Source organism: Oncorhynchus gorbuscha, unplaced genomic scaffold (genome assembly GCF_021184085.1).
Source record: "Oncorhynchus gorbuscha isolate QuinsamMale2020 ecotype Even-year unplaced genomic scaffold, OgorEven_v1.0 Un_scaffold_1156, whole genome shotgun sequence".
NCBI lineage: Eukaryota > Metazoa > Chordata > Actinopteri > Salmoniformes > Salmonidae > Oncorhynchus > Oncorhynchus gorbuscha.
Window position 1 is genome coordinate 98,806 of NW_025746022.1, and position 22,380 is coordinate 121,185.

General features: G+C 42.3%; 22 non-coding genes across 22 annotated transcripts; 13 read left to right on the top strand and 9 right to left on the bottom strand.

The window, feature by feature from the left end:
• Positions 1 to 234: 234 nt before the first annotated feature.
• Positions 235 to 341, bottom strand: LOC124021651. The gene has a single exon (XR_006836272.1). It is a non-coding gene; the product is annotated as a U6 spliceosomal RNA (small nuclear RNA).
• Positions 342 to 1,284: 943 nt separating this feature from the next.
• LOC124021652 lies at positions 1,285 to 1,391 on the bottom strand. Its single transcript, XR_006836273.1, has one exon. It is a non-coding gene; the product is annotated as a U6 spliceosomal RNA (small nuclear RNA).
• An 888-nt stretch (positions 1,392 to 2,279) lies between these two features.
• On the bottom strand, positions 2,280 to 2,386 carry LOC124021653. The gene has a single exon (XR_006836274.1). It is a non-coding gene; the product is annotated as a U6 spliceosomal RNA (small nuclear RNA).
• Positions 2,387 to 3,279: 893 nt separating this feature from the next.
• On the bottom strand, positions 3,280 to 3,386 carry LOC124021655. The gene has a single exon (XR_006836276.1). It is a non-coding gene; the product is annotated as a U6 spliceosomal RNA (small nuclear RNA).
• Positions 3,387 to 4,285: 899 nt separating this feature from the next.
• LOC124021657 lies at positions 4,286 to 4,392 on the bottom strand. Its single transcript, XR_006836278.1, has one exon. It is a non-coding gene; the product is annotated as a U6 spliceosomal RNA (small nuclear RNA).
• A 901-nt stretch (positions 4,393 to 5,293) lies between these two features.
• Positions 5,294 to 5,400, bottom strand: LOC124021658. Its single transcript, XR_006836279.1, has one exon. It is a non-coding gene; the product is annotated as a U6 spliceosomal RNA (small nuclear RNA).
• An 877-nt stretch (positions 5,401 to 6,277) lies between these two features.
• On the bottom strand, positions 6,278 to 6,384 carry LOC124021644. Its single transcript, XR_006836265.1, has one exon. It is a non-coding gene; the product is annotated as a U6 spliceosomal RNA (small nuclear RNA).
• Positions 6,385 to 7,278: 894 nt separating this feature from the next.
• On the bottom strand, positions 7,279 to 7,385 carry LOC124021659. Its single transcript, XR_006836280.1, has one exon. It is a non-coding gene; the product is annotated as a U6 spliceosomal RNA (small nuclear RNA).
• Positions 7,386 to 8,342: 957 nt separating this feature from the next.
• On the bottom strand, positions 8,343 to 8,448 carry LOC124021669. The gene has a single exon (XR_006836290.1). It is a non-coding gene; the product is annotated as a U6 spliceosomal RNA (small nuclear RNA).
• Positions 8,449 to 9,738: 1,290 nt separating this feature from the next.
• LOC124021668 lies at positions 9,739 to 9,845 on the top strand. The gene has a single exon (XR_006836289.1). It is a non-coding gene; the product is annotated as a U6 spliceosomal RNA (small nuclear RNA).
• An 898-nt stretch (positions 9,846 to 10,743) lies between these two features.
• LOC124021660 lies at positions 10,744 to 10,850 on the top strand. The gene has a single exon (XR_006836281.1). It is a non-coding gene; the product is annotated as a U6 spliceosomal RNA (small nuclear RNA).
• Positions 10,851 to 11,748: 898 nt separating this feature from the next.
• On the top strand, positions 11,749 to 11,855 carry LOC124021661. The gene has a single exon (XR_006836282.1). It is a non-coding gene; the product is annotated as a U6 spliceosomal RNA (small nuclear RNA).
• A 947-nt stretch (positions 11,856 to 12,802) lies between these two features.
• On the top strand, positions 12,803 to 12,909 carry LOC124021662. The gene has a single exon (XR_006836283.1). It is a non-coding gene; the product is annotated as a U6 spliceosomal RNA (small nuclear RNA).
• Positions 12,910 to 13,829: 920 nt separating this feature from the next.
• LOC124021663 lies at positions 13,830 to 13,936 on the top strand. The gene has a single exon (XR_006836284.1). It is a non-coding gene; the product is annotated as a U6 spliceosomal RNA (small nuclear RNA).
• A 927-nt stretch (positions 13,937 to 14,863) lies between these two features.
• LOC124021664 lies at positions 14,864 to 14,970 on the top strand. Its single transcript, XR_006836285.1, has one exon. It is a non-coding gene; the product is annotated as a U6 spliceosomal RNA (small nuclear RNA).
• A 949-nt stretch (positions 14,971 to 15,919) lies between these two features.
• Positions 15,920 to 16,026, top strand: LOC124021666. The gene has a single exon (XR_006836287.1). It is a non-coding gene; the product is annotated as a U6 spliceosomal RNA (small nuclear RNA).
• An 852-nt stretch (positions 16,027 to 16,878) lies between these two features.
• On the top strand, positions 16,879 to 16,985 carry LOC124021645. The gene has a single exon (XR_006836266.1). It is a non-coding gene; the product is annotated as a U6 spliceosomal RNA (small nuclear RNA).
• Positions 16,986 to 17,915: 930 nt separating this feature from the next.
• On the top strand, positions 17,916 to 18,022 carry LOC124021667. Its single transcript, XR_006836288.1, has one exon. It is a non-coding gene; the product is annotated as a U6 spliceosomal RNA (small nuclear RNA).
• Positions 18,023 to 18,896: 874 nt separating this feature from the next.
• LOC124021656 lies at positions 18,897 to 19,003 on the top strand. Its single transcript, XR_006836277.1, has one exon. It is a non-coding gene; the product is annotated as a U6 spliceosomal RNA (small nuclear RNA).
• Positions 19,004 to 19,883: 880 nt separating this feature from the next.
• On the top strand, positions 19,884 to 19,990 carry LOC124021646. Its single transcript, XR_006836267.1, has one exon. It is a non-coding gene; the product is annotated as a U6 spliceosomal RNA (small nuclear RNA).
• An 889-nt stretch (positions 19,991 to 20,879) lies between these two features.
• LOC124021647 lies at positions 20,880 to 20,986 on the top strand. Its single transcript, XR_006836268.1, has one exon. It is a non-coding gene; the product is annotated as a U6 spliceosomal RNA (small nuclear RNA).
• An 892-nt stretch (positions 20,987 to 21,878) lies between these two features.
• LOC124021648 lies at positions 21,879 to 21,985 on the top strand. Its single transcript, XR_006836269.1, has one exon. It is a non-coding gene; the product is annotated as a U6 spliceosomal RNA (small nuclear RNA).
• Positions 21,986 to 22,380: the final 395 nt, after the last annotated feature.

Sequence of the window (22,380 nt, forward strand, 5' to 3'; positions counted from 1 at the left end):
TTATTTGTCTACATGTTGAATAAAGTTGGTCTCAGGCTGCAACCTTGTCTCACTCCCCATTTCAAAATAAGGAAGGCTTCACACATTTTCCTGTCATTCTACTGTAGACTGAGCTTCTCTCATCCAGCATTTCCCCTCCTCCTTAGACTAGACTGAGGGGAATGGACCATTTATTCTCCCCGGGTCACTACCGCCCAATCTTCTCTGTTTGGTTCCAATTTCTCAACGTGTGAGGAAAATAAGGAGCGCTTCACGGATTTGCGTGTCATCCTTTCGCAGGGGCCATGCTAATCTTCTCTGTATCGATCCAATTTTAGTATATGTGCTGCCAAAGCGAGCACAATACAAAACTATGAGAGGCCCTCATATATAGATCACAAGCCCTCTGAAGGTTCTGGTCATGGTTGGGGTCAAACAGAGGTCAGACCCTCAAAAACCACCCCTAGAATATTGCTGTGATGTTTAAACTTTATTTGGAGATGTAGAACTTGAAATAGAATTGACTTTAGATTTTTTAAAGATTGATCTTAGACTAAAATGTAGTTTAAAAACAAAGCCTTTTATGATTCAGGACTCTTGGTCTGTAACCCCTCCCTCACCTGCTGCTTTTAGTTGCTCCTCCCCAAGTCTTTGTTCCCCTGCCCCGACAACTTCCCACCCTTCCCCGTTTTCTGCAACATGGCCTGGCCAATGATACTTATAACTAACTCCCCAATTAGTAGAGAGAGAGAGAGAGAGAGAGAGAGAGAGAGAGAGAGAGAGAGAGAGAGAGAGAGAGAGAGAGAGAGAGAGAGAGAGAGAGAGAGAGAGAGAGAGAGAGAGAGAGAGAGAGAGAGAGAGAGAGAGTTTGATGTCTGTTTAAAATGTTGTGACATTCAAGTTTGTTATGTTTAATACAACTGGACTAAAATTGAACCCAAGTCTCTCTCCAATTCATTTGTAGATATTGAATAAAGTTGGACTCAGAGTGCAACCTTGTCTCACTCCCCAATTCATTTCTAAACTTTGAATAAAGTTGAACTCTGACTGCAACCGTGCCTAACTCGCCAATTATTTGTCTACATGTTGAATAAAGTTGGTCTCAGGCTGCAACCTTGTCTCACTCCCCATTTCAAAATAAGGAAGGCTTCACACATTTTCCTGTCATTCTACTGTAGACTGAGCTTCTCTCATCCAGCATTTCCCCTCCTCCTTAGACTAGACTGAGGGGAATGGACCATTTATTCTCCCCGGGTCACTACCGCCCAATCTTCTCTGTTTGGTTCCAATTTCTCAACGTGTGAGGAAAATAAGGAGCGCTTCACGGATTTGCGTGTCATCCTTTCGCAGGGGCCATGCTAATCTTCTCTGTATCGATCCAATTTTAGTATATGTGCTGCCAAAGCGAGCACAATACAAAACTATGAGAGGCCCTCATATATAGATCACAAGCCCTCTGAAGGTTCTGGTCATGGTTGGGGTCAAACAGAGGTCAGACCCTCAAAAACCACCCCTAGAATATTGCTGTGATGTTTAAACTTTATTTGGAGATGTAGAACTTGAAATAGAATTGACTTTAGATTTTTTAAAGATTGATCTTAGACTAAAATGTAGTTTAAAAACAAAGCCTTTTATGATTCAGGACTCTTGGTCTGTAACCCCTCCCTCACCTGCTGCTTTTAGTTGCTCCTCCCCAAGTCTTTGTTCCCCTGCCCCGACAACTTCCCACCCTTCCCCCGTTTTCTGCAACATGGCCTGGCCAATGATACTTATAACTAACTCCCCAATTAGTAGAGAGAGAGAGAGAGAGAGAGAGAGAGAGAGAGAGAGAGAGAGAGAGAGAGAGAGAGAGAGAGAGAGAGTTTGATGTCTGTTTAAAATGTTGTGACATTCAAGTTTGTTATGTTTAATACAACTGGACTAAAATTGAACCCAAGTCTCTCTCCAATTCATTTGTAGATATTGAATAAAGTTGGACTCAGAGTGCAACCTTGTCTCACTCCCCAATTCATTTCTAAACTTTGAATAAAGTTGAACTCTGACTGCAACCGTGCCTAACTCGCCAATTATTTGTCTACATGTTGAATAAAGTTGGTCTCAGGCTGCAACCTTGTCTCACTCCCCATTTCAAAATAAGGAAGGCTTCACACATTTTCCTGTCATTCTACTGTAGACTGAGCTTCTCTCATCCAGCATTTCCCCTCCTCCTTAGACTAGACTGAGGGGAATGGACCATTTATTCTCCCCGGGTCACTACCGCCCAATCTTCTCTGTTTGGTTCCAATTTCTCAACGTGTGAGGAAAATAAGGAGCGCTTCACGGATTTGCGTGTCATCCTTTCGCAGGGGCCATGCTAATCTTCTCTGTATCGATCCAATTTTAGTATATGTGCTGCCAAAGCGAGCACAATACAAAACTATGAGAGGCCCTCATATATAGATCACAAGCCCTCTGAAGGTTCTGGTCATGGTTGGGGTCAAACAGAGGTCAGACCCTCAAAAACCACCCCTAGAATATTGCTGTGATGTTTAAACTTTATTTGGAGATGTAGAACTTGAAATAGAATTGACTTTAGATTTTTTAAAGATTGATCTTAGACTAAAATGTAGTTTAAAAACAAAGCCTTTTATGATTCAGGACTCTTGGTCTGTAACCCCTCCCTCACCTGCTGCTTTTAGTTGCTCCTCCCCAAGTCTTTGTTCCCCTGCCCCGACAACTTCCCACCCTTCCCCCGTTTTCTGCAACATGGCCTGGCCAATGATACTTATAACTAACTCCCCAATTAGAGAGAGAGAGAGAGAGAGAGAGAGAGAGAGAGAGAGAGAGAGAGAGAGAGAGAGAGAGAGAGAGAGAGAGAGAGAGAGTTTGATGTCTGTTTAAAATGTTGTGACATTCAAGTTTGTTATGTTTAATACAACTGGACTAAAATTGAACCCAAGTCTCTCTCCAATTCATTTGTAGATATTGAATAAAGTTGGACTCAGAGTGCAACCTTGTCTCACTCCCCAATTCATTTCTAAACTTTGAATAAAGTTGAACTCTGACTGCAACCGTGCCTAACTCGCCAATTATTTGTCTACATGTTGAATAAAGTTGGTCTCAGGCTGCAACCTTGTCTCACTCCCCATTTCAAAATAAGGAAGGCTTCACACATTTTCCTGTCATTCTACTGTAGACTGAGCTTCTCTCATCCAGCATTTCCCCTCCTCCTTAGACTAGACTGAGGGAATGGACCATTTATTCTCCCGGGTCACTACCGCCCAATCTTCTCTGTTTGGTTCCAATTTCTCAACGTGTGAGGAAAATAAGGAGCGCTTCACGGATTTGCGTGTCATCCTTTCGCAGGGGCCATGCTAATCTTCTCTGTATCGATCCAATTTTAGTATATGTGCTGCCAAAGCGAGCACAATACAAAACTATGAGAGGCCCTCATATATAGATCACAAGCCCTCTGAAGGTTCTGGTCATGGTTGGGGTCAAACAGAGGTCAGACCCTCAAAAACCACCCCTAGAATATTGCTGTGATGTTTAAACTTTATTTGGAGATGTAGAACTTGAAATAGAATTGACTTTAGATTTTTTAAAGATTGATCTTAGACTAAAATGTAGTTTAAAAACAAAGCCTTTTATGATTCAGGACTCTTGGTCTGTAACCCCTCCCTCACCTGCTGCTTTTAGTTGCTCCTCCCCAAGTCTTTGTTCCCCTGCCCCGACAACTTCCCACCCTTCCCCGTTTTCTGCAACATGGCCTGGCCAATGATACTTATAACTAACTCCCCAATTATTAGTAGAGAGAGAGAGAGAGAGAGAGAGAGAGAGAGAGAGAGAGAGAGAGAGAGAGAGAGAGAGAGAGAGAGAGAGAGAGAGAGTTTGATGTCTGTTTAAAATGTTGTGACATTCAAGTTTGTTATGTTTAATACAACTGGACTAAAATTGAACCCAAGTCTCTCTCCAATTCATTTGTAGATATTGAATAAAGTTGGACTCAGAGTGCAACCTTGTCTCACTCCCCAATTCATTTCTAAACTTTGAATAAAGTTGAACTCTGACTGCAACCGTGCCTAACTCGCCAATTATTTGTCTACATGTTGAATAAAGTTGGTCTCAGGCTGCAACCTTGTCTCACTCCCCATTTCAAAATAAGGAAGGCTTCACACATTTTCCTGTCATTCTACTGTAGACTGAGCTTCTCTCATCCAGCATTTCCCCTCCTCCTTAGACTAGACTGAGGGGAATGGACCATTTATTCTCCCGGGTCACTACCGCCCAATCTTCTCTGTTTGGTTCCAATTTCTCAACGTGTGAGGAAAATAAGGAGCGCTTCACGGATTTGCGTGTCATCCTTTCGCAGGGGCCATGCTAATCTTCTCTGTATCGATCCAATTTTAGTATATGTGCTGCCAAAGCAAGCACAATACAAAACTATGAGAGGCCCTCATATATAGATCACAAGCCCTCTGAAGGTTCTGGTCATGGTTGGGGTCAAACAGAGGTCAGACCCTCAAAAACCACCCCTAGAATATTGCTGTGATGTTTAAACTTTATTTGGAGATGTAGAACTTGAAATAGAATTGACTTTAGATTTTTAAAGATTGATCTTAGACTAAAATGTAGTTTAAAAACAAAGCCTTTTATGATTCAGGACTCTTGGTCTGTAACCCCTCCCTCACCTGCTGCTTTTAGTTGCTCCTCCCCAAGTCTTTGTTCCCCTGCCCCGACAACTTCCCACCCTTCCCCGTTTTCTGCAACATGGCCTGGCCAATGATACTTATAACTAACTCCCCAATTAGTAGAGAGAGAGAGAGAGAGAGAGAGAGAGAGAGAGAGAGAGAGAGAGAGAGAGAGAGAGAGAGAGAGAGAGAGAGAGAGAGAGAGAGTTTGATGTCTGTTTAAAATGTTGTGACATTCAAGTTTGTTATGTTTAATACAACTGGACTAAAATTGAACCCAAGTCTCTCTCCAATTCATTTGTAGATATTGAATAAAGTTGGACTCAGAGTGCAACCTTGTCTCACTCCCCAATTCATTTCTAAACTTTGAATAAAGTTGAACTCTGACTGCAACCGTGCCTAACTCGCCAATTATTTGTCTACATGTTGAATAAAGTTGGTCTCAGGCTGCAACCTTGTCTCACTCCCCATTTCAAAATAAGGAAGGCTTCACACATTTTCCTGTCATTCTACTGTAGACTGAGCTTCTCTCATCCAGCATTTCCCCTCCTCCTTAGACTAGACTGAGGGGAATGGACCATTTATTCTCCCGGGTCACTACCGCCCAATCTTCTCTGTTTGGTTCCAATTTCTCAACGTGTGAGGAAAATAAGGAGCGCTTCACGGATTTGCGTGTCATCCTTTCGCAGGGGCCATGCTAATCTTCTCTGTATCGATCCAATTTTAGTATATGTGCTGCCAAAGCAAGCACAATACAAAACTATGAGAGGCCCTCATATATAGATCACAAGCCCTCTGAAGGTTCTGGTCATGGTTGGGGTCAAACAGAGGTCAGACCCTCAAAAACCACCCCTAGAATATTGCTGTGATGTTTAAACTTTATTTGGAGATGTAGAACTTGAAATAGAATTGACTTTAGATTTTTTAAAGATTGATCTTAGACTAAAATGTAGTTTAAAAACAAAGCCTTTTATGATTCAGGACTCTTGGTCTGTAACCCCTCCCTCACCTGCTGCTTTTAGTTGCTCCTCCCCAAGTCTTTGTTCCCCTGCCCCGACAACTTCCCACCCTTCCCCCGTTTTCTGCAACATGGCCTGGCCAATGATACTTATAACTAACTCCCAATTAGAGAGAGAGAGAGAGAGAGAGAGAGAGAGAGAGAGAGAGAGAGAGAGAGAGAGAGAGAGAGAGTTTGATGTCTGTTTAAAATGTTGTGACATTCAAGTTTGTTATGTTTAATACAACTGGACTAAAATTGAACCCAAGTCTCTCTCCAATTCATTTGTAGATATTGAATAAAGTTGGACTCAGAGTGCAACCTTGTCTCACTCCCCAATTCATTTCTAAACTTTGAATAAAGTTGAACTCTGACTGCAACCGTGCCTAACTCGCCAATTATTTGTCTACATGTTGAATAAAGTTGGTCTCAGGCTGCAACCTTGTCTCACTCCCCATTTCAAAATAAGGAAGGCTTCACACATTTTCCTGTCATTCTACTGTAGACTGAGCTTCTCTCATCCAGCATTTCCCCTCCTCCTTAGACTAGACTGAGGGAATGGACCATTTATTCTCCCCGGGTCACTACCGCCCAATCTTCTCTGTTTGGTTCCAATTTCTCAACGTGTGAGGAAAATAAGGAGCGCTTCACGGATTTGCGTGTCATCCTTTCGCAGGGGCCATGCTAATCTTCTCTGTATCGATCCAATTTTAGTATATGTGCTGCCAAAGCGAGCACAATACAAAACTATGAGAGGCCCTCATATATAGATCACAAGCCCTCTGAAGGTTCTGGTCATGGTTGGGGTCAAACAGAGGTCAGACCCTCAAAAACCACCCCTAGAATATTGCTGTGATGTTTAAACTTTATTTGGAGATGTAGAACTTGAAATAGAATTGACTTTAGATTTTTTAAAGATTGATCTTAGACTAAAATGTAGTTTAAAAACAAAGCCTTTTATGATTCAGGACTCTTGGTCTGTAACCCCTCCCTCACCTGCTGCTTTTAGTTGCTCCTCCCCAAGTCTTTGTTCCCCTGCCCCGACAACTTCCCACCCTTCCCCGTTTTCTGCAACATGGCCTGGCCAATGATACTTATAACTAACTCCCCAATTAGTAGAGAGAAAGAGAGAGAGAGAGAGAGAGAGAGAGAGAGAGAGAGAGAGAGAGAGAGAGAGAGAGAGAGAGAGAGAGAGTTTGATGTCTGTTTAAAATGTTGTGACATTCAAGTTTGTTATGTTTAATACAACTGGACTAAAATTGAACCCAAGTCTCTCTCCAATTCATTTGTAGATATTGAATAAAGTTGGACTCAGAGTGCAACCTTGTCTCACTCCCCAATTCATTTCTAAACTTTGAATAAAGTTGAACTCTGACTGCAACCGTGCCTAACTCGCCAATTATTTGTCTACATGTTGAATAAAGTTGGTCTCAGGCTGCAACCTTGTCTCACTCCCCATTTCAAAATAAGGAAGGCTTCACACATTTTCCTGTCATTCTACTGTAGACTGAGCTTCTCTCATCCAGCATTTCCCCTCCTCCTTAGACTAGACTGAGGGGAATGGACCATTTATTCTCCCGGGTCACTACCGCCCAATCTTCTCTGTTTGGTTCCAATTTCTCAACGTGTGAGGAAAATAAGGAGCGCTTCACGGATTTGCGTGTCATCCTTTCGCAGGGGCCATGCTAATCTTCTCTGTATCGATCCAATTTTAGTATATGTGCTGCCAAAGCAAGCACAATACAAAACTATGAGAGGCCCTCATATATAGATCACAAGCCCTCTGAAGGTTCTGGTCATGGTTGGGGTCAAACAGAGGTCAGACCCTCAAAAACCACCCCTAGAATATTGCTGTGATGTTTAAACTTTATTTGGAGATGTAGAACTTGAAATAGAATTGACTTTAGATTTTTAAAGATTGATCTTAGACTAAAATGTAGTTTAAAAACAAAGCCTTTTATGATTCAGGACTCTTGGTCTGTAACCCCTCCCTCACCTGCTGCTTTTAGTTGCTCCTCCCCAAGTCTTTGTTCCCCTGCCCCGACAACTTCCCACCCTTCCCCGTTTTCTGCAACATGGCCTGGCCAATGATACTTATAACTAACTCCCCAATTAGTAGAGAGAGAGAGAGAGAGAGAGAGAGAGAGAGAGAGAGAGAGAGAGAGAGAGAGAGAGAGAGAGAGAGAGAGAGAGAGAGAGAGAGAGAGAGAGAGAGAGAGAGAGAGAGAGAGAGAGAGAGAGAGAGAGAGAGAGTTTGATGTCTGTTTAAAATGTTGTGACATTCAAGTTTGTTATGTTTAATACAACTGGACTAAAATTGAACCCAAGTCTCTCTCCAATTCATTTGTAGATATTGAATAAAGTTGGACTCAGAGTGCAACCTTGTCTCACTCCCCAATTCATTTCTAAACTTTGAATAAAGTTGAACTCTGACTGCAACCGTGCCTAACTCGCCAATTATTTGTCTACATGTTGAATAAAGTTGGTCTCAGGCTGCAACCTTGTCTCACTCCCCATTTCAAAATAAGGAAGGCTTCACACATTTTCCTGTCATTCTACTGTAGACTGAGCTTCTCTCATCCAGCATTTCCCCTCCTTAGACTAGACTAGACTAGACTGGGGAATGGACCATTTATTCTCCCCGGGTCACTACCGCCCAATCTTCTCTGTTTGGTTCCAATTTCTCAACGTGTGAGGAAAATAAGGAGCGCTTCACGGATTTGCGTGTCATCCTTTCGCAGGGGCCATGCTAATCTTCTCTGTATCGATCAATTTTAGTATATGTGCTGCCAAAGCAAGCACAATACAAAACTATGAGAGGCCCTCATATATAGATCACAAGCCCTCTGAAGGTTCTGGTCATGGTTGGGGTCAAACAGAGGTCAGACCCTCAAAAACCACCCTAGAATATTGCTGTGATGTTTAAACTTTATTTGGAGATGTAGAACTTGAAATAGAATTGACTTTAGATTTTTTAAAGATTGATCTTAGACTAAAATGTAGTTTAAAAACAAAGCCTTTTATGATTCAGGACTCTTGGTCTGTAACCCCTCCCTCACCTGCTGCTTTTAGTTGCTCCTCCCCAAGTCTTTGTTCCCCTGCCCCGACAACTTCCCACCCTTCCCCCGTTTTCTGCAACATGGCCTGGCCAATGATACTTATAACTAACTCCCCAATTAGTAGAGAGAGAGAGAGAGAGAGAGAGAGAGAGAGAGAGAGAGAGAGAGAGAGAGAGAGAGAGAGAGAGAGAGAGAGAGAGAGAGAGAGAGAGAGAGAGAGAGAGTTTGATGTCTGTTTAAAATGTTGTGACATTCAAGTTTGTTATGTTTAATACAACTGGACTAAAATTGAACCCAAGTCTCTCTCCAATTCATTTGTAGATATTGAATAAAGTTGGACTCAGAGTGCAACCTTGTCTCACTCCCCAATTCATTTCTAAACTTTGAATAAAGTTGAACTCTGACTGCAACCGTGCCTAACTCGCCAATTATTTGTCTACATGTTGAATAAAGTTGGTCTCAGGCTGCAACCTTGTCTCACTCCCCATTTCAAAATAACAAACTTGAATGTCACAACATTTTAAACAGACATCAAACTCTTCTTCTCAGCATTTCCCCTCCTCCTTAGACTCTCTGAGGGAATGGACCATTTATTCTCTCCCGGGTCACTACCGCCCTCTCTTCTCTGTTTGGTTCCAATTTCTCAACGTCTAGGAAAATAAGGGGAGTTAGTTATAAGTATCATTGGCCAGGCCATGTTGCAGAAAACGGGGAAGGGTGGGAAGTTGTCGGGGCAGGGGAACAAAGACTTGGGGAGGAGCAACTAAAAGCAGCAGGTGAGGGAGGGGTTACAGACCAAGAGTCCTGAATCATAAAAGGCTTTGTTTTTAAACTACATTTTAGTCTAAGATCAATCTTTAAAAAATCTAAAGTCAATTCTATTTCAAGTTCTACATCTCCAAATAAAGTTTAAACATCACAGCAATATTCTAGGGGTGGTTTTTGAGGGTCTGACCTCTGTTTGACCCCAACCATGACCAGAACCTTCAGAGGGCTTGTGATCTATATATGAGGGCCTCTCATAGTTTGTATTGTGCTTGCTTTGGCAGCACATATACTAAAATTGGATCGATACAGAGAAGATTAGCATGGCCCCTGCGAAAGGATGACACGCAAATCCGTGAAGCGCTCCTTATTTTCCTCACACGTTGAGAAATTGGAACCAAACAGAGAAGATTGGGCGGTAGTGACCCGGGAGAATAAATGGTCCATTCCCTCAGTCTAGTCTAAGGAGGAGGGGAAATGCTGGATGAGAGAAGCTCAGTCTACAGTAGAATGACAGGAAAATGTGTGAAGCCTTCCTTATTTTGAAATGGGGAGTGAGACAAGGTTGCAGCCTGAGACCAACTTTATTCAACATGTAGACAAATAATTGGCGAGTTAGGCACGGTTGCAGTCAGAGTTCAACTTTATTCAAAGTTTAGAAATGAATTGGGGAGTGAGACAAGGTTGCACTCTGAGTCCAACTTTATTCAATATCTACAAATGAATTGGAGAGAGACTTGGGTTCAATTTTAGTCCATGTATTAAACATAACAAACTTGAATGTCACAACATTTTAAACAGACATCAAAACTCTCTCTCTCTCTCTCTCTCTCTCTCTCTCTCTCTCTCTCTCTCTCTCTCTCTCTCTCTCTCTCTCTCTCTCTCTCTCTCTCTACTAATTGGGGAGTTAGTTATAAGTATCATTGGCCAGGCCATGTTGCAGAAAACGGGGAAGGGTGGGAAGTTGTCGGGGCAGGGGAACAAAGACTTGGGGAGGAGCAACTAAAAGCAGCAGGTGAGGGAGGGGTTACAGACCAAGAGTCCTGAATCATAAAAGGCTTTGTTTTTAAACTACATTTTAGTCTAAGATCAATCTTTAAAAAATCTAAAGTCAATTCTATTTCAAGTTCTACATCTCCAAATAAAGTTTAAACATCACAGCAATATTCTAGGGGTGGTTTTTGAGGGTCTGACCTCTGTTTGACCCCAACCATGACCAGAACCTTCAGAGGGCTTGTGATCTATATATGAGGGCCTCTCATAGTTTTGTATTGTGCTTGCTTTGGCAGCACATATACTAAAATTGGATCGATACAGAGAAGATTAGCATGGCCCCTGCGAAAGGATGACACGCAAATCCGTGAAGCGCTCCTTATTTTCCTCACACGTTGAGAAATTGGAACCAAACAGAGAAGATTGGGCGGTAGTGACCCGGGGAGAATAAATGGTCCATTCCCTCAGTCTAGTCTAAGGAGGAGGGGAAATGCTGGATGAGAGAAGCTCAGTCTACAGTAGAATGACAGGAAAATGTGTGAAGCCTTCCTTATTTTGAAATGGGGAGTGAGACAAGGTTGCAGCCTGAGACCAACTTTATTCAACATGTAGACAAATAATTGGCGAGTTAGGCACGGTTGCAGTCAGAGTTCAACTTTATTCAAAGTTTAGAAATGAATTGGGGAGTGAGACAAGGTTGCACTCTGAGTCCAACTTTATTCAATATCTACAAATGAATTGGAGAGAGACTTGGGTTCAATTTTAGTCCAGTTGTATTAAACATAACAAACTTGAATGTCACAACATTTTAAACAGACATCAAACTCTCTCTCTCTCTCTCTCTCTCTCTCTCTCTCTCTCTCTCTCTCTCTCTCTCTCTCTCTCTCTCTCTCTCTCTCTCTCTCTACTAATTGGGGAGTTAGTTATAAGTATCATTGGCCAGGCCATGTTGCAGAAAACGGGGAAGGGTGGGAAGTTGTCGGGGCAGGGGAACAAAGACTTGGGGAGGAGCAACTAAAAGCAGCAGGTGAGGGAGGGGTTACAGACCAAGAGTCCTGAATCATAAAAGGCTTTGTTTTTAAACTACATTTTAGTCTAAGATCAATCTTTAAAAAATCTAAAGTCAATTCTATTTCAAGTTCTACATCTCCAAATAAAGTTTAAACATCACAGCAATATTCTAGGGGTGGTTTTTGAGGGTCTGACCTCTGTTTGACCCCAACCATGACCAGAACCTTCAGAGGGCTTGTGATCTATATATGAGGGCCTCTCATAGTTTTGTATTGTGCTTGCTTTGGCAGCACATATACTAAAATTGGATCGATACAGAGAAGATTAGCATGGCCCCTGCGAAAGGATGACACGCAAATCCGTGAAGCGCTCCTTATTTTCCTCACACGTTGAGAAATTGGAACCAAACAGAGAAGATTGGGCGGTAGTGACCCGGGGAGAATAAATGGTCCATTCCCTCAGTCTAGTCTAAGGAGGAGGGGAAATGCTGGATGAGAGAAGCTCAGTCTACAGTAGAATGACAGGAAAATGTGTGAAGCCTTCCTTATTTTGAAATGGGGAGTGAGACAAGGTTGCAGCCTGAGACCAACTTTATTCAACATGTAGACAAATAATTGGCGAGTTAGGCACGGTTGCAGTCAGAGTTCAACTTTATTCAAAGTTTAGAAATGAATTGGGGAGTGAGACAAGGTTGCACTCTGAGTCCAACTTTATTCAATATCTACAAATGAATTGGAGAGAGACTTGGGTTCAATTTTAGTCCAGTTGTATTAAACATAACAAACTTGAATGTCACAACATTTTAAACAGACATCTCTCTCTCTCTCTCTCTCTCTCTCTCTCTCTCTCTCTCTCTCTCTCTCTCTCTCTCTCTCTCTCTCTCTCTCTCTCTCTCTCTCTCTCTCTCTCTCTCTCTCTCTCTCTCTCTCTCTCTCTCTCTCTTCTCTCTACTAATTGGGGAGTTAGTTATAAGTATCATTGGCCAGGCCATGTTGCAGAAAACGGGGAAGGGTGGGAAGTTGTCGGGGCAGGGGAACAAAGACTTGGGGAGGAGCAACTAAAAGCAGCAGGTGAGGGAGGGGTTACAGACCAAGAGTCCTGAATCATAAAAGGCTTTGTTTTTAAACTACATTTTAGTCTAAGATCAATCTTTAAAAAATCTAAAGTCAATTCTATTTCAAGTTCTACATCTCCAAATAAAGTTTAAACATCACAGCAATATTCTAGGGGTGGTTTTTGAGGGTCTGACCTCTGTTTGACCCCAACCATGACCAGAACCTTCAGAGGGCTTGTGATCTATATATGAGGGCCTCTCATAGTTTTGTATTGTGCTTGCTTTGGCAGCACATATACTAAAATTGGATCGATACAGAGAAGATTAGCATGGCCCCTGCGAAAGGATGACACGCAAATCCGTGAAGCGCTCCTTATTTTCCTCACACGTTGAGAAATTGGAACCAAACAGAGAAGATTGGGCGGTAGTGACCCGGGGAGAATAAATGGTCCATTCCCTCAGTCTAGTCTAAGGAGGAGGGGAAATGCTGGATGAGAGAAGCTCAGTCTACAGTAGAATGACAGGAAAATGTGTGAAGCCTTCCTTATTTTGAAATGGGGAGTGAGACAAGGTTGCAGCCTGAGACCAACTTTATTCAACATGTAGACAAATAATTGGCGAGTTAGGCACGGTTGCAGTCAGAGTTCAACTTTATTCAAAGTTTAGAAATGAATTGGGGAGTGAGACAAGGTTGCACTCTGAGTCCAACTTTATTCAATATCTACAAATGAATTGGAGAGAGACTTGGGTTCAATTTTAGTCCAGTTGTATTAAACATAACAAACTTGAATGTCACAACATTTTAAACAGACATCAAACTCTCTCTCTCTCTCTCTCTCTCTCTCTCTCTCTCTCTCTCTCTCTCTCTCTCTCTCTCTCTCTCTCTCTCTCTCTCTCTCTCTCTCTCTCTCTCTCTCTCTCTACTAATTGGGGAGTTAGTTATAAGTATCATTGGCCAGGCCATGTTGCAGAAAACGGGGAAGGGTGGGAAGTTGTCGGGGCAGGGGAACAAAGACTTGGGGAGGAGCAACTAAAAGCAGCAGGTGAGGGAGGGGTTACAGACCAAGAGTCCTGAATCATAAAAGGCTTTGTTTTTAAACTACATTTTAGTCTAAGATCAATCTTTAAAAAATCTAAAGTCAATTCTATTTCAAGTTCTACATCTCCAAATAAAGTTTAAACATCACAGCAATATTCTAGGGGTGGTTTTTGAGGGTCTGACCTCTGTTTGACCCCAACCATGACCAGAACCTTCAGAGGGCTTGTGATCTATATATGAGGGCCTCTCATAGTTTTGTATTGTGCTTGCTTTGGCAGCACATATACTAAAATTGGATCGATACAGAGAAGATTAGCATGGCCCCTGCGAAAGGATGACACGCAAATCCGTGAAGCGCTCCTTATTTTCCTCACACGTTGAGAAATTGGAACCAAACAGAGAAGATTGGGCGGTAGTGACCCGGGGAGAATAAATGGTCCATTCCCCTCAGTCTAGTCTAAGGAGGAGGGGAAATGCTGGATGAGAGAAGCTCAGTCTACAGTAGAATGACAGGAAAATGTGTGAAGCCTTCCTTATTTTGAAATGGGGAGTGAGACAAGGTTGCAGCCTGAGACCAACTTTATTCAACATGTAGACAAATAATTGGCGAGTTAGGCACGGTTGCAGTCAGAGTTCAACTTTATTCAAAGTTTAGAAATGAATTGGGGAGTGAGACAAGGTTGCACTCTGAGTCCAACTTTATTCAATATCTACAAATGAATTGGAGAGAGACTTGGGTTCAATTTTAGTCCAGTTGTATTAAACATAACAAACTTGAATGTCACAACATTTTAAACAGACATCAAACTCTCTCTCTCTCTCTCTCTCTCTCTCTCTCTCTCTCTCTCTCTCTCTCTCTCTCTCTCTCTCTCTCTCTCTCTCTCTCTCTCTCTCTCTCTCTCTCTCTCTCTCTCTCTACTAATTGGGGAGTTAGTTATAAGTATCATTGGCCAGGCCATGTTGCAGAAAACGGGGAAGGGTGGGAAGTTGTCGGGGCAGGGGAACAAAGACTTGGGGAGGAGCAACTAAAAGCAGCAGGTGAGGGAGGGGTTACAGACCAAGAGTCCTGAATCATAAAAGGCTTTGTTTTTAAACTACATTTTAGTCTAAGATCAATCTTTAAAAAATCTAAAGTCAATTCTATTTCAAGTTCTACATCTCCAAATAAAGTTTAAACATCACAGCAATATTCTAGGGGTGGTTTTTGAGGGTCTGACCTCTGTTTGACCCCAACCATGACCAGAACCTTCAGAGGGCTTGTGATCTATATATGAGGGCCTCTCATAGTTTTGTATTGTGCTTGCTTTGGCAGCACATATACTAAAATTGGATCGATACAGAGAAGATTAGCATGGCCCCTGCGAAAGGATGACACGCAAATCCGTGAAGCGCTCCTTATTTTCCTCACACGTTGAGAAATTGGAACCAAACAGAGAAGATTGGGCGGTAGTGACCCGGGGAGAATAAATGGTCCATTCCCTCAGTCTAGTCTAAGGAGGAGGGGAAATGCTGGATGAGAGAAGCTCAGTCTACAGTAGAATGACAGGAAAATGTGTGAAGCCTTCCTTATTTTGAAATGGGGAGTGAGACAAGGTTGCAGCCTGAGACCAACTTTATTCAACATGTAGACAAATAATTGGCGAGTTAGGCACGGTTGCAGTCAGAGTTCAACTTTATTCAAAGTTTAGAAATGAATTGGGGAGTGAGACAAGGTTGCACTCTGAGTCCAACTTTATTCAATATCTACAAATGAATTGGAGAGAGACTTGGGTTCAATTTTAGTCCAGTTGTATTAAACATAACAAACTTGAATGTCACAACATTTTAAACAGACATCAAACTCTCTCTCTCTCTCTCTCTCTCTCTCTCTCTCTCTCTCTCTCTCTCTCTCTCTCTCTCTCTCTCTCTCTCTCTCTCTCTCTCTCTCTCTCTCTCTCTCTCTCTCTCTCTCTCTCTCTCTCTCTCTCTCTCTACTAATTGGGGAGTTAGTTATAAGTATCATTGGCCAGGCCATGTTGCAGAAAACGGGGGAAGGGTGGGAAGTTGTCGGGGCAGGGGAACAAAGACTTGGGGAGGAGCAACTAAAAGCAGCAGGTGAGGGAGGGGTTACAGACCAAGAGTCCTGAATCATAAAAGGCTTTGTTTTTAAACTACATTTTAGTCTAAGATCAATCTTTAAAAAATCTAAAGTCAATTCTATTTCAAGTTCTACATCTCCAAATAAAGTTTAAACATCACAGCAATATTCTAGGGGTGGTTTTTGAGGGTCTGACCTCTGTTTGACCCCAACCATGACCAGAACCTTCAGAGGGCTTGTGATCTATATATGAGGGCCTCTCATAGTTTTGTATTGTGCTTGCTTTGGCAGCACATATACTAAAATTGGATCGATACAGAGAAGATTAGCATGGCCCCTGCGAAAGGATGACACGCAAATCCGTGAAGCGCTCCTTATTTTCCTCACACGTTGAGAAATTGGAACCAAACAGAGAAGATTGGGCGGTAGTGACCCGGGGAGAATAAATGGTCCATTCCCCTCAGTCTAGTCTAAGGAGGAGGGGAAATGCTGGATGAGAGAAGCTCAGTCTACAGTAGAATGACAGGAAAATGTGTGAAGCCTTCCTTATTTTGAAATGGGGAGTGAGACAAGGTTGCAGCCTGAGACCAACTTTATTCAACATGTAGACAAATAATTGGCGAGTTAGGCACGGTTGCAGTCAGAGTTCAACTTTATTCAAAGTTTAGAAATGAATTGGGGAGTGAGACAAGGTTGCACTCTGAGTCCAACTTTATTCAATATCTACAAATGAATTGGAGAGAGACTTGGGTTCAATTTTAGTCCAGTTGTATTAAACATAACAAACTTGAATGTCACAACATTTTAAACAGACATCAAACTCTCTCTCTCTCTCTCTCTCTCTCTCTCTCTCTACTAATTGGGGAGTTAGTTATAAGTATCATTGGCCAGGCCATGTTGCAGAAAACGGGGGAAGGGTGGGAAGTTGTCGGGGCAGGGGAACAAAGACTTGGGGAGGAGCAACTAAAAGCAGCAGGTGAGGGAGGGGTTACAGACCAAGAGTCCTGAATCATAAAAGGCTTTGTTTTTAAACTACATTTTAGTCTAAGATCAATCTTTAAAAAATCTAAAGTCAATTCTATTTCAAGTTCTACATCTCCAAATAAAGTTTAAACATCACAGCAATATTCTAGGGGTGGTTTTTGAGGGTCTGACCTCTGTTTGACCCCAACCATGACCAGAACCTTCAGAGGGCTTGTGATCTATATATGAGGGCCTCTCATAGTTTTGTATTGTGCTCGCTTTGGCAGCACATATACTAAAATTGGATCGATACAGAGAAGATTAGCATGGCCCCTGCGAAAGGATGACACGCAAATCCGTGAAGCGCTCCTTATTTTCCTCACACGTTGAGAAATTGGAACCAAACAGAGAAGATTGGGCGGTAGTGACCCGGGGAGAATAAATGGTCCATTCCCTCAGTCTAGTCTAAGGAGGAGGGGAAATGCTGGATGAGAGAAGCTCAGTCTACAGTAGAATGACAGGAAAATGTGTGAAGCCTTCCTTATTTTGAAATGGGGAGTGAGACAAGGTTGCAGCCTGAGACCAACTTTATTCAACATGTAGACAAATAATTGGCGAGTTAGGCACGGTTGCAGTCAGAGTTCAACTTTATTCAAAGTTTAGAAATGAATTGGGGAGTGAGACAAGGTTGCACTCTGAGTCCAACTTTATTCAATATCTACAAATGAATTGGAGAGAGACTTGGGTTCAATTTTAGTCCAGTTGTATTAAACATAACAAACTTGAATGTCACAACATTTTAAACAGACATCAAACTCTCTCTCTCTCTCTCTCTCTCTCTCTCTCTCTCTCTCTCTCTCTCTCTCTCTCTCTCTCTCTCTCTCTCTCTCTCTCTCTCTCTCTCTCTCTCTCTCTCTCTCTCTCTCTCTACTAATTGGGGAGTTAGTTATAAGTATCATTGGCCAGGCCATGTTGCAGAAAACGGGGAAGGGTGGGAAGTTGTCGGGGCAGGGGAACAAAGACTTGGGGAGGAGCAACTAAAAGCAGCAGGTGAGGGAGGGGTTACAGACCAAGAGTCCTGAATCATAAAAGGCTTTGTTTTTAAACTACATTTTAGTCTAAGATCAATCTTTAAAAAATCTAAAGTCAATTCTATTTCAAGTTCTACATCTCCAAATAAAGTTTAAACATCACAGCAATATTCTAGGGGTGGTTTTTGAGGGTCTGACCTCTGTTTGACCCCAACCATGACCAGAACCTTCAGAGGGCTTGTGATCTATATATGAGGGCCTCTCATAGTTTTGTATTGTGCTTGCTTTGGCAGCACATATACTAAAATTGGATCGATACAGAGAAGATTAGCATGGCCCCTGCGAAAGGATGACACGCAAATCCGTGAAGCGCTCCTTATTTTCCTCACACGTTGAGAAATTGGAACCAAACAGAGAAGATTGGGCGGTAGTGACCCGGGGAGAATAAATGGTCCATTCCCCTCAGTCTAGTCTAAGGAGGAGGGGAAATGCTGGATGAGAGAAGCTCAGTCTACAGTAGAATGACAGGAAAATGTGTGAAGCCTTCCTTATTTTGAAATGGGGAGTGAGACAAGGTTGCAGCCTGAGACCAACTTTATTCAACATGTAGACAAATAATTGGCGAGTTAGGCACGGTTGCAGTCAGAGTTCAACTTTATTCAAAGTTTAGAAATGAATTGGGGAGTGAGACAAGGTTGCACTCTGAGTCCAACTTTATTCAATATCTACAAATGAATTGGAGAGAGACTTGGGTTCAATTTTAGTCCAGTTGTATTAAACATAACAAACTTGAATGTCACAACATTTTAAACAGACATCAAACTCTCTCTCTCTCTCTCTCTCTCTCTCTCTCTCTCTCTCTCTCTCTCTCTCTCTCTACTAATTGGGGAGTTAGTTATAAGTATCATTGGCCAGGCCATGTTGCAGAAAACGGGGGAAGGGTGGGAAGTTGTCGGGGCAGGGGAACAAAGACTTGGGGAGGAGCAACTAAAAGCAGCAGGTGAGGGAGGGGTTACAGACCAAGAGTCCTGAATCATAAAAGGCTTTGTTTTTAAACTACATTTTAGTCTAAGATCAATCTTTAAAAAATCTAAAGTCAATTCTATTTCAAGTTCTACATCTCCAAATAAAGTTTAAACATCACAGCAATATTCTAGGGGTGGTTTTTGAGGGTCTGACCTCTGTTTGACCCCAACCATGACCAGAACCTTCAGAGGGCTTGTGATCTATATATGAGGGCCTCTCATAGTTTTGTATTGTGCTCGCTTTGGCAGCACATATACTAAAATTGGATCGATACAGAGAAGATTAGCATGGCCCCTGCGAAAGGATGACACGCAAATCCGTGAAGCGCTCCTTATTTTCCTCACACGTTGAGAAATTGGAACCAAACAGAGAAGATTGGGCGGTAGTGACCCGGGGAGAATAAATGGTCCATTCCCCTCAGTCTAGTCTAAGGAGGAGGGGAAATGCTGGATGAGAGAAGCTCAGTCTACAGTAGAATGACAGGAAAATGTGTGAAGCCTTCCTTATTTTGAAATGGGGAGTGAGACAAGGTTGCAGCCTGAGACCAACTTTATTCAACATGTAGACAAATAATTGGCGAGTTAGGCACGGTTGCAGTCAGAGTTCAACTTTATTCAAAGTTTAGAAATGAATTGGGGAGTGAGACAAGGTTGCACTCTGAGTCCAACTTTATTCAATATCTACAAATGAATTGGAGAGAGACTTGGGTTCAATTTTAGTCCAGTTGTATTAAACATAACAAACTTGAATGTCACAACATTTTAAACAGACATCAAACTCTCTCTCTCTCTCTCTCTCTCTCTCTCTCTCTCTCTCTCTCTCTCTCTCTCTCTCTCTCTACTAATTGGGGAGTTAGTTATAAGTATCATTGGCCAGGCCATGTTGCAGAAAACGGGGGAAGGGTGGGAAGTTGTCGGGGCAGGGGAACAAAGACTTGGGGAGGAGCAACTAAAAGCAGCAGGTGAGGGAGGGGTTACAGACCAAGAGTCCTGAATCATAAAAGGCTTTGTTTTTAAACTACATTTTAGTCTAAGATCAATCTTTAAAAAATCTAAAGTCAATTCTATTTCAAGTTCTACATCTCCAAATAAAGTTTAAACATCACAGCAATATTCTAGGGGTGGTTTTTGAGGGTCTGACCTCTGTTTGACCCCAACCATGACCAGAACCTTCAGAGGGCTTGTGATCTATATATGAGGGCCTCTCATAGTTTTGTATTGTGCTCGCTTTGGCAGCACATATACTAAAATTGGATCGATACAGAGAAGATTAGCATGGCCCCTGCGAAAGGATGACACGCAAATCCGTGAAGCGCTCCTTATTTTCCTCACACGTTGAGAAATTGGAACCAAACAGAGAAGATTGGGCGGTAGTGACCCGGGGAGAATAAATGGTCCATTCCCTCAGTCTAGTCTAAGGAGGAGGGGAAATGCTGGATGAGAGAAGCTCAGTCTACAGTAGAATGACAGGAAAATGTGTGAAGCCTTCCTTATTTTGAAATGGGGAGTGAGACAAGGTTGCAGCCTGAGACCAACTTTATTCAACATGTAGACAAATAATTGGCGAGTTAGGCACGGTTGCAGTCAGAGTTCAACTTTATTCAAAGTTTAGAAATGAATTGGGGAGTGAGACAAGGTTGCACTCTGAGTCCAACTTTATTCAATATCTACAAATGAATTGGAGAGAGACTTGGGTTCAATTTTAGTCCAGTTGTATTAAACATAACAAACTTGAATGTCACAACATTTTAAACAGACATCAAACTCTCTCTCTCTCTCTCTCTCTCTCTCTCTCTCTCTCTCTCTCTCTCTCTCTCTCTCTCTCTCTCTCTCTCTACTAATTGGGGAGTTAGTTATAAGTATCATTGGCCAGGCCATGTTGCAGAAAACGGGGGAAGGGTGGGAAGTTGTCGGGGCAGGGGAACAAAGACTTGGGGAGGAGCAACTAAAAGCAGCAGGTGAGGGAGGGGTTACAGACCAAGAGTCCTGAATCATAAAAGGCTTTGTTTTTAAACTACATTTTAGTCTAAGATCAATCTTTAAAAAATCTAAAGTCAATTCTATTTCAAGTTCTACATCTCCAAATAAAGTTTAAACATCACAGCAATATTCTAGGGGTGGTTTTTGAGGGTCTGACCTCTGTTTGACCCCAACCATGACCAGAACCTTCAGAGGGCTTGTGATCTATATATGAGGGCCTCTCATAGTTTTGTATTGTGCTCGCTTTGGCAGCACATATACTAAAATTGGATCGATACAGAGAAGATTAGCATGGCCCCTGCGAAAGGATGACACGCAAATCCGTGAAGCGCTCCTTATTTTCCTCACACGTTGAGAAATTGGAACCAAACAGAGAAGATTGGGCGGTAGTGACCCGGGAGAATAAATGGTCCATTCCCCTCAGTCTAGTCTAAGGAGGAGGGGAAATGCTGGATGAGAGAAGCTCAGTCTACAGTAGAATGACAGGAAAATGTGTGAAGCCTTCCTTATTTTGAAATGGGGAGTGAGACAAGGTTGCAGCCTGAGACCAACTTTATTCAACATGTAGACAAATAATTGGCGAGTTAGGCACGGTTGCAGTCAGAGTTCAACTTTATTCAAAGTTTAGAAATGAATTGGGGAGTGAGACAAGGTTGCACTCTGAGTCCAACTTTATTCAATATCTACAAATGAATTGGAGAGAGACTTGGGTTCAATTTTAGTCCAGTTGTATTAAACATAACAAACTTGAATGTCACAACATTTTAAACAGACATCAAAAACTCTCTCTCTCTCTCTCTCTCTCTCTCTCTCTCTCTCTCTCTCTCTCTCTCTCTCTCTCTCTCTCTCTCTCTCTACTAATTGGGGAGTTAGTTATAAGTATCATTGGCCAGGCCATGTTGCAGAAAACGGGGAAGGGTGGGAAGTTGTCGGGGCAGGGGAACAAAGACTTGGGGAGGAGCAACTAAAAGCAGCAGGTGAGGGAGGGGTTACAGACCAAGAGTCCTGAATCATAAAAGGCTTTGTTTTTAAACTACATTTTAGTCTAAGATCAATCTTTAAAAAATCTAAAGTCAATTCTATTTCAAGTTCTACATCTCCAAATAAAGTTTAAACATCACAGCAATATTCTAGGGGTGGTTTTTGAGGGTCTGACCTCTGTTTGACCCCAACCATGACCAGAACCTTCAGAGGGCTTGTGATCTATATATGAGGGCCTCTCATAGTTTTGTATTGTGCTCGCTTTGGCAGCACATATACTAAAATTGGATCGATACAGAGAAGATTAGCATGGCCCCTGCGAAAGGATGACACGCAAATCCGTGAAGCGCTCCTTATTTTCCTCACACGTTGAGAAATTGGAACCAAACAGAGAAGATTGGGCGGTAGTGACCCGGGAGAATAAATGGTCCATTCCCCTCAGTCTAGTCTAAGGAGGAGGGGAAATGCTGGATGAGAGAAGCTCAGTCTACAGTAGAATGACAGGAAAATGTGTGAAGCCTTCCTTATTTTGAAATGGGGAGTGAGACAAGGTTGCAGCCTGAGACCAACTTTATTCAACATGTAGACAAATAATTGGCGAGTTAGGCACGGTTGCAGTCAGAGTTCAACTTTATTCAAAGTTTAGAAATGAATTGGGGAGTGAGACAAGGTTGCACTCTGAGTCCAACTTTATTCAATATCTACAAATGAATTGGAGAGAGACTTGGGTTCAATTTTAGTCCAGTTGTATTAAAC